Source organism: Arachis stenosperma, chromosome 6 (assembly GCF_014773155.1).
Source record: "Arachis stenosperma cultivar V10309 chromosome 6, arast.V10309.gnm1.PFL2, whole genome shotgun sequence".
Lineage (NCBI taxonomy): Eukaryota > Viridiplantae > Streptophyta > Magnoliopsida > Fabales > Fabaceae > Arachis > Arachis stenosperma.
This window is the reverse complement of record NC_080382.1, coordinates 127,295,813-127,304,607: the sequence shown is the minus strand read 5'-3', so window position 1 is coordinate 127,304,607 and position 8,795 is coordinate 127,295,813. Positions and strand designations below refer to the sequence as shown.

Below are 8,795 nucleotides of genomic sequence, written 5' to 3'. Positions count from 1 at the left end.
GAGTTGAAGAGCAAAACTTTTTGTCCTGGCTCAAAGACTCTGGTTGACAATCTCTTGTCATGCCACTTCTTTGCCTTTTCCTTATAAATTTTTGCATTTTCAAAGGCATTGAGTCTGAACTCCTCTAGCTCATTTAGCTGGAGCAATCTTTTTTCACCAGCTAACTGAGCATCCATGTTTAGGAATCTGGTTGCCCAGTAGGCTTTATGTTCCAGTTCCACAGGCAAATGACAGGCCTTCCCATACACCAGTTGGTATGGAGAGGTCCCTATAGGAGTCTTGAATGCTGTTCTGTATGCCCACAGAGCATCATCCAAGCTCTTTGCCCAATCCTTTCTTCGGGCCATCACAGTCCGTTCTAGGATTCTTTTTAGTTCTCTGTTAGAGACTTCTGCTTGCCCATTTGTCTGTGGATGATACGGAGTTGCCACTTTATGGCTAATTCCGTGTCTAACCATAGCAGAGTGTAGCAGTCTATTGCAGAAATGAGTGCCCCCATCACTGATTAGTACTCTGGGAACACCAAACCTGCTGAAGATGTGTTTCTGAAGGAATTTCAGCACGGTCTTGGTATCATTAGTGGGTGTAGCAATTGCTTCTACCCACTTAGATACATAGTCCACTGCCACCAGAATGTAAGTGTTTGAGTATGATGGTGGGAATGGCCCCATGAAGTCAATTCCCCATACATCAAACAATTCTATCTCTAATATCCCTTGTTGAGGCATGGCATATCCGTGAGGCAGGTTACCAGCTCTTTGGCAACTGTCACAGTTACGCACAAACTCTCGGGAATCTTTATAGAGAGTAGGCCAGTAGAAGCCACACTGGAGGACTTTAGGGGCTGTTCGCTCACTTCCAAAATGTCCTCCATAATGTGATCCATGGCAATGCCATAAGATCTTTCTTGCTTCTTCTCTGGGTACACATCTGCGGATTACTCCGTCAGCACATCTCTTAAAGAGATATGGTTCATCCCAGAGGTAGTACTTTGCATCTGAAATTAATTTCTTTCTTTGCACATTGCTGTACTCCTTGGGTATGAACCTCACAGCTTTATAATTTGCAATATCTGCAAACCATGGAGCTTCCTGAATGGCAAAGAGTTGCTCATCTGGGAAAGTCTCAGAGATCTCAGTAGAAGGGAGGGACGCCCCAGCTACTGGTTCTATTCGGGACAGATGATCAGCCACTTGGTTTTCTGTCCCTTTTCTGTCTCTTATTTCTATATCAAACTCTTGCAGAAGCAACACCCATCTGATAAGCCTGGGTTTTGAATCCTGCTTTGTGAGTAAGTGATGAGCGGATAATTTGTATACTTTTTGGCATTGTTTTTAGTATATTTTTAGTATGATCTAGATAGTTTTTAGTATATTTTTATTAGTTTTTAGTTAAAATTCACTTTTCTGGACTTTACTATGAGTTTGTGTGTTTTTCTGTGATTTCAGGTATTTTCTGGCTGAAATTGAGGGACCTGAGCAAAAATCTGATCCAGAGACTCAAAAGGACTGCAGATGCTGTTGGATTCTGACCTCCCTGCACTCGAAGTGGATTTTCTGGAGCTATAGAAGCCCAATTGGCGCGCTCTCAACGGCGTTGGAAAGTAGACATCCTGGGCTTTCCAGCAATATATAATTGTCCATACTTTGCCCAAGATTTGATGGCCCAAACCGGCGTTCAAAGTCACCTCAAGAAATTCCAGCGTTAAACGCCGGAACTGGCACCTAATTGGGAGTTAAACGCCCAAACTGGCACTAAAGCTGGCATTTAACTCCAAGGAGAGTCTCTACACGAAATTGCTTCATTGCTCAGCCCAAGCACACACCAAGTGGGCCCAGAAGTGGATTTTTATGTCATTTACTCATCTATGTACTAGTTTTCTATAAGTAGGACCTTTTACTATTGTATAGAATATCGAGATCTGGGTAGCTATCTTTGTTTTATGCTATCTTAGACCTTTGGGAGGCTGGCCATTCGGCCATGCCTAGACCTTGTTCTTATGTATTTTCAACGGTGGAGTTTCTACACACCATAGATTAAGGTGTGGAGCTCTGCTGTACCTCGAGTATTAATGCAATTACTATTGTTCTTCCATTCAATTCGGCTTGTTCTTTATCCAAGATATCACTTGTTCTTCAACACGATGAAGGTGATGATTGACGCCCATCACCATTCTCACCCATGAACAAGGTGACTGACAACCATTCTTGTTCTACAAGCATCTGAGGCTTAGTGAATATCTCTTGGATTCCTGATTGCACGATGCATGGTTGATCGCCTGACAACCGAGTGCTCGCCTGACAAACGAGCCAACCATTCCGTGAGATCAGAGTCTTCGTGGTATAGGCAGGACCTGATGGCAGCATTCAAGAGAATCCGGAAGGTCTAACCTTGTCTGTGGTATTCTGAGTAGGATTCAATGATTGAATGACTGTGACGTGCTTTAAACCTGTAACCTACTGGGCGTTAGTGACAGACGCAAAAGAGTGATTCTATTCCGGTAGGGGAGGGAACCAAACCGGTGATTGGCAGCACTGTGACAGAGTGTGTGCATTAGCTTCACTGCGCGGATGGGAGGTAGCTGCTGACAACAGTGAAACCTTACACGAGCTTGCCATGGAAAGGAGTAAGAAAGGATTGGATGAAGGCATTAGGAAAGCAGAGAGACGGAAGGGAAGGCATCTTCATACACTTGTCTGAAGCTCTTACACCAATGATATACATAAGTATCACTATCTTTATCTTTATATTATTTTCGTTCATCATCACATACATTTGAGTTTGCCTGACTAAGATTTACAAGATGACCATAGCTTGCTTCAATGCTAACAATCTCCGTGGGATCGACCCTTACTCACGTAAGGTATTACTTGGACGACCCAGTGCACTTGCTGGTTAGTTGTGCGAAGTTGTGTAATGCCATGGAATTGAACCACCAAGTTTTTGGAGTTCATGACCAGGGATTATGAGATTTGTGAAAAGTATTGTTCACAATTTCGCGCACCAAGTTTTTGGCGCCGTTGCCGGGGATTGTTCAAGTTTTGAGCAAGCTTTTGGTCCGGTGACATCAGTGCTAAAATCCGGCAACAGCACCAAGTTTTTGGCGCCGTTGCCGGGGATTGTTCAAGTTTTGAGCAAGCTTTTGGTCCGGTGACATCAGTGCCAAAATCCGGCAACAGCACCAAGTTTTTGGCGCCGTTGCCGGGGATTGTTCAAGTTTTGAGCAAGCTTTTGGTAACAATGCCTGGGATTGTTCTAGTTTGGACAACTGACGGTTCATCTTGTTGCTTAGATTAGGTATTTACTTTTTTTCGAAATTCTTGAAGATGAATTCTAGAGTTTCATGATGATTTGTTGAAATCTGGCTGGCTGAGAAGCCATGTCTAATCTGATTGGACCGAGGTTTCAACTTATCACCACAAGAGCTTGTTGATTCTCATCAATTTTGCTCTTGGAGCAGTGATCTGCTAAGATTTGGCTGACCTTTGGTCATGTCTAGTGTTTTGGACCGAAGCTTTCTTTGAAAGCTTGGCTGGCTGTGAAGCCATGTCTAATTCCTGGACCGGAGTCTTAGACTAGCATTGCACTGATTCCTGGAATTCTCATCAAGGATTTTGATACCTTTTCCCACTTAATTTTCGAAAAACACAAAAAAATTTGCAAAATCATAAAAAAACCAAAAATATTTGATGTTTCCTGCTTAAGTCTAGTATCTCATCTTAAGTTTGGTGTCAATTGCATGCATTCATTCATATGTCTTAAGGATCCTCAAGTAATTCTTGATGATTTTTGAGTTCTAATCTTTGAATTCTATTGACTTGAAGCATTTTGTGTGTCTCATATGCATTCTCATATTGTTAGTGTCAGTAGTATACAAACTGCTAAGTTTGGTGTCTTGCATGCATTGTTAATTGATTCATTTTGCATTTTGATTATTAAAAATCCAAAAATATTTTTAATTTGTGTCTTTTCAAGTCAATGATACAAAGAATTGAAGATTCAGAACATACTGCAGAGGAATTATACAGAAAAAGCTGAGCATTCAAAAATGCCCAGTGAAGAAGGCAGACTGGCGTTTAAACGCCAGCCAGGGTACCTGGTTGGGCGTTTAACGCCCAAAGAGGTAGCATTTTGGGCGTTAAACGCCAGAATGTATACCATTCTGGGCGTTTAACGCCAGGATGGTGCTAGGGGGAAGATTTTGTTTTCAAAATCAATTTTTTTTTAAGTTTTCAAAGTTTTTCAAAATCAAATCTTTTTCAAATCATATCTTTTCAATCAAATGTTTTCAAAATTAATTTCTTTCCTTTTTCAAAGATACTTACTAACAATTAATGATTTGATTCAAAATTTCAAGATTGTTACCTTTTCTGTTGAGAAAGGTTTAATGTTTGAATCATATCTTTTCTTGTTAGGCAAGTCATTAATTTTTAAAATCATATCTTTTCAAATTGTTTTCAAATCATATCTTTTTTCTAAAAATTGTTTTCAAATCATATCTTTTCAATCACATCTTTTTAAAACCATAACTTTTCAATTAAATCTTTTTAACCACATCTTTTTCAAAATAGTTTTCAATCAAATCTTTTTAATTTCTAATTTCAAAATCTTTTTCAAAAATCACTTGATTTCTTTTTCACTTTTAATTTTCGAAAATTATCAATCAAATTTTCAAAATGTTTTCAAAATCTTTTAAATGAATTTTCGAAAATTCTCTTCCCTCCTTCCCACATCCTTCTATTTATGGAGTACCACTCCTTCTAAATGCACAATTCGAACCTTATCTAAGTAAAGTTTGAATTCTTCCTCTCCTTCTTCTTTCTATTTCTCTTTTCCTCTGACATTTCAAGGAATCTCTATACTGTGACATAGAGGATTCCACACTTTCTGTTTCTCTTCTCTTTCATATGAGCAGGAGCAAAGACAAAGGCATTCTTGTTGAAGCTGACCCTGAACCCGAGAGAACCTTGAAGAGAAAGCTAAGAGAAGCCAAGGCACAACTCTCTTTAGAGGACCTGACCGAATTCTTCAAGGAAGAAGAACACATGGCAGCCGAAAACAACAACAATGCCAACAATGCAAGGAAGGTGCTGGGTGACTTCACTGCACCTACTCCTGATTTCTATGGGAGAAGCATCTCTATCCCTGCCATTGGAGCAAACAACTTTGAGCTTAAGCCTCAATTAGTTTCTCTAATGCAACAGAATTGCAAGTTCCATGGACTTCCAATGGAAGATCCTCATCAGTTCTTAGCTGAGTTCTTGCAAATCTGTGACACAGTCAAGACTAATGGGGTTAACCCTGAGGTCTACAGACTGATGCTATTCCCTTTTGCTGTAAGAGACAGAGCTAGAATATGGTTGGATTCTCAACCTAAAGAAAGCCTGGACTCTTGGGAAAAGCTAGTCAATGCCTTCTTGGCAAAGTTCTTTCCACCACAAAGATGGAGTAAGCTTAGAGTGGAAGTCCAAACCTTCAGACAGAAGGATGGAGAATCCCTCTATGAAGCTTGGGAAAGATACAAACAATTAATCAGAAGATGTCCTTCAGACATGCTTTCTGAATGGAGCATCATAGGTATTTTCTATGATGGTCTCTCTGAACTATCCAAGATGTCTTTGGATAGCTCTGCTGGAGGATCTCTTCACTTGAAGAAAACGCCTGCAGAAGCTCAAGAGCTAATTGAAATGGTTGCAAATAACCAATTCATGTACACTTCTGAAAGGAATCCTGTGAACAATGGGACCAATCAGAAGAAAGGAGTTCTTGAGATTGATACTCTGAATGCCATACTGGCTCAGAATAAGATATTGACTCAACAAGTCAATTTGATTTCTCAAAGTCTGTCTGGAATGCAAAATGCACCAAGCAGTACTAAAGAAGCTTCATCTGAGGAAGAAGCCTATGATCCTGAGAACCCTTCAATGGAAGAGGTGAATTACCTAGGAGAACCCTATGGAAACACCTACAATTCTTCATGGAGAAATCACCCAATTTCTCATGGAAGAATCAAGAGAGACCTCAACAAGGTTTCATAACAATAATGGTGGAAGAAACAGGTTTAGCAATGGCAAGCCTTTTCCATCATCTCTCAGCAACAGACAGAGAGTTCTAAGCAGAATACTTCTGACTTAGCAACAATGGTCTCTGATCTAATAAAGACCACTCAAAGTTTCATGAATGAAACAAGGTCCTCCATCAGAAATTTGGAAGGACAAGTGGGTCAGCTGAGCAAGAAAGTTACTGAACTCCCTCCTAGCACTCTCCCAAGTAATACAGAAGAAAATCCAAAAGGAGAGTGCAAAGCCATAGACATGGCCGAATATGGAGAGGAAAGAGAGGAGGAGGACGCCACTGAGGAAGACCTCAGTGGGCGTGTACCAATCTCCTCTGAGTTCCTCAATGAGGACCAATGGGAATCTGAGGCTCAAAATGAGACCATAGAGATTCCATTGGACTTACTTCTGCCATTCATGAGCTCTGATGAGTATTCTTCCTCTGAAGAGGATGAGTATGTCACTGAAGAGCAAGTTGCTAAATACCTTGGAGCAATCATGAAGCTAAATGACAAGTTATTTGGAAATGAGACTTGGGAGGATGAACCACCTTTGCTCACCAAAGAACTGGATGACTTGTCTAGGCAGAAACTGCCTCAAAAGAGGCAGGATCCTGGGAAGTTTTCTATACCTTGTACCATAGGCACCATGACCTTCAAGAAGGCCTTGTGTGACTTAGGGTCAAGTGTAAACCTCATGCCCCTCTGTAATGGAGAAATTAGGGATCTTTGAGGTGCAAGCTGCAAGAATCTCATTAGAGATGGCAGACAATTCAAGAAAACACGCTCATGGACTTGTAGAGAATGTTTTGGTGAAGATTGAAGACCATTACATCCCTACTGACTTCATAGTCCTAGAGACTGGGAAGTGCATGGATGAATCCATCATCCTTGGCAGACCCTTCCTAGCCACTGCAAAGGCTAGAGGAGAGTTGATCATTCAAGTGAATGAAGAATCCTGGTGTTTAAGGCCCAAGGACATCCCTCTATCATCATGGAGAGGAAGCATGAAGAGCTTCTCTCAAAACAGAGCCAAGCAGAGCCCCCACAGTCAAACTCTAAGTTTGGTGTTGGGAGGCCACAACCAAACTCTAAGTTTGGTGTTGAACCCCCACATTCAAACTCTAAGTTTGGTGTTGGGAGGTTCCAACACGGTTCTGAGTATTTCTGAGGCTCCATGAGAGTCCTCTGTCAAGCTAATGACATTAAAGAAGCGCTTGTTGGGAGGCAACCCAATGTTTTATGGTTAACTATTTTCTTTTGTTATTTTATCTTTTTTGTAGGATGATGATCATAAGAAGTCACAAAAACAATGAAAAAAGCAAAAACAGAATGAAAAATAGGAAGAAAAATAGCACACCCTGGAGGAGAAGAAGCTGGCGTTCAAACACCAGTAATGCTAGCTGTTGGGCGTTTAACGCCCAGTCTGGCACCATTCTGGGCGTTTAACGCCAGAAAGGGGCACCAGACTGGCGTTAAACGCCAGTAAAGGGCAACAACCTGGCGTTAAACGCCAGGAATGGGCACCAGCCCGGCGTTTAACGCCAGAAATAGCTCAAAACGTGATTTTGAGCAACATTTGGTGCAGGGATGACTTTTCCTTGACACCACAGGATCTGTGGACCCCACAGGACCCCACCATCACTCTCTCTCTTCTTCCCCCATTCACCAATCACCTCAATACCTCTTCCCCAAAAACCCTTCACCTATCAAATCCCATCTTTCTCTTCACCACTCACATCCATCCTTCATAAAACCCCACCAACCACACCCTTTCTTCCCCTTCTTGGCCGAACACCACCTTCCCCCTCTTCCTCATTTCTTCTTCTTCTACTCTCTTCTTTCTTCTTTTGCTCGAGGACGAGCAAACATTTTAAGTTTGGTGTGGTAAAAGCGTTGCTTTTTCATAACCATTTATGGCATCCAAGGCCGGAGAAACCTCTAGAAAGAGGAAAGGGAAGGCAAAAGCTTCCACCTCCGAGTCATGGAAGATGGATAGATTCCTCTCAAGGGTGCATCAAGTCCACTTCTATGAAGTTGTGGCCTTGAAGAAGGTGATCCTCGAAGTCCCCTTTTCACTCAAAAAGGGTGAATATCCGGAGATCCGCCATGAGATCCGAAGAAGAGGTTGGGAAGTACTCACCAACCCCATTCAACAAGTCGGAATCTTGATGGTTCAAGAGTTCTATGCCAATGCATGGATCACCAAAAACCATGACCAAAGGGTGAACCCGAATCCAAAGAATTATCTCACTATGGTTCGGGGGAAATACTTGGATTTTAGTCCGGAGAGTGTGAGGGTGGCGTTCAACTTGCCTATGATGCAAGGAGATGAGCACCCTTACACTAGAAGGGTCAACTTTGATCAAAGGTTGGACCAAGTCCTCACAACCATATGTGAAAAGGGCGCACAATGGAAGCAAGATTCAAGAGGAAAGCCGGTTCAATTGAGAAGGCATGACCTCAAGCCCGTGGCTAGAGGATGGTTAGAGTTCATACAACGCTCAATCATTCCCACTAGCAATCGGTCCGAAGTTACCATAGACCGGGCCATCATGATCCATAGCATCATGATTGGAGAAGAAATAGAAGTTCATGAGGTTATAGCCCAAGAACTCTACAAGGTGGCGGACAAGACCTCCACTCTGGCAAGGTTAGCCTTTCCTCACCTCATTTGTCACCTCTGTTATTCAGTTGGAGTTGACATAGGAGGAGACATCACCATTGATGAGGACAAGCC

The 8,795-nt window shown here is 41.9% G+C and overlaps 1 non-coding gene across 1 annotated transcript; it reads right to left on the bottom strand.

Moving 5' to 3' along the window:
- Window positions 1-5,450: 5,450 nt before the first annotated feature.
- LOC130938295 (small nucleolar RNA R71) lies at window positions 5,451-5,558 on the bottom strand. Its single transcript, XR_009069466.1, has one exon. It is a non-coding gene; the product is annotated as a small nucleolar RNA R71 (small nucleolar RNA).
- Between the last annotated feature and the right edge of the window lie 3,237 nt (window positions 5,559-8,795).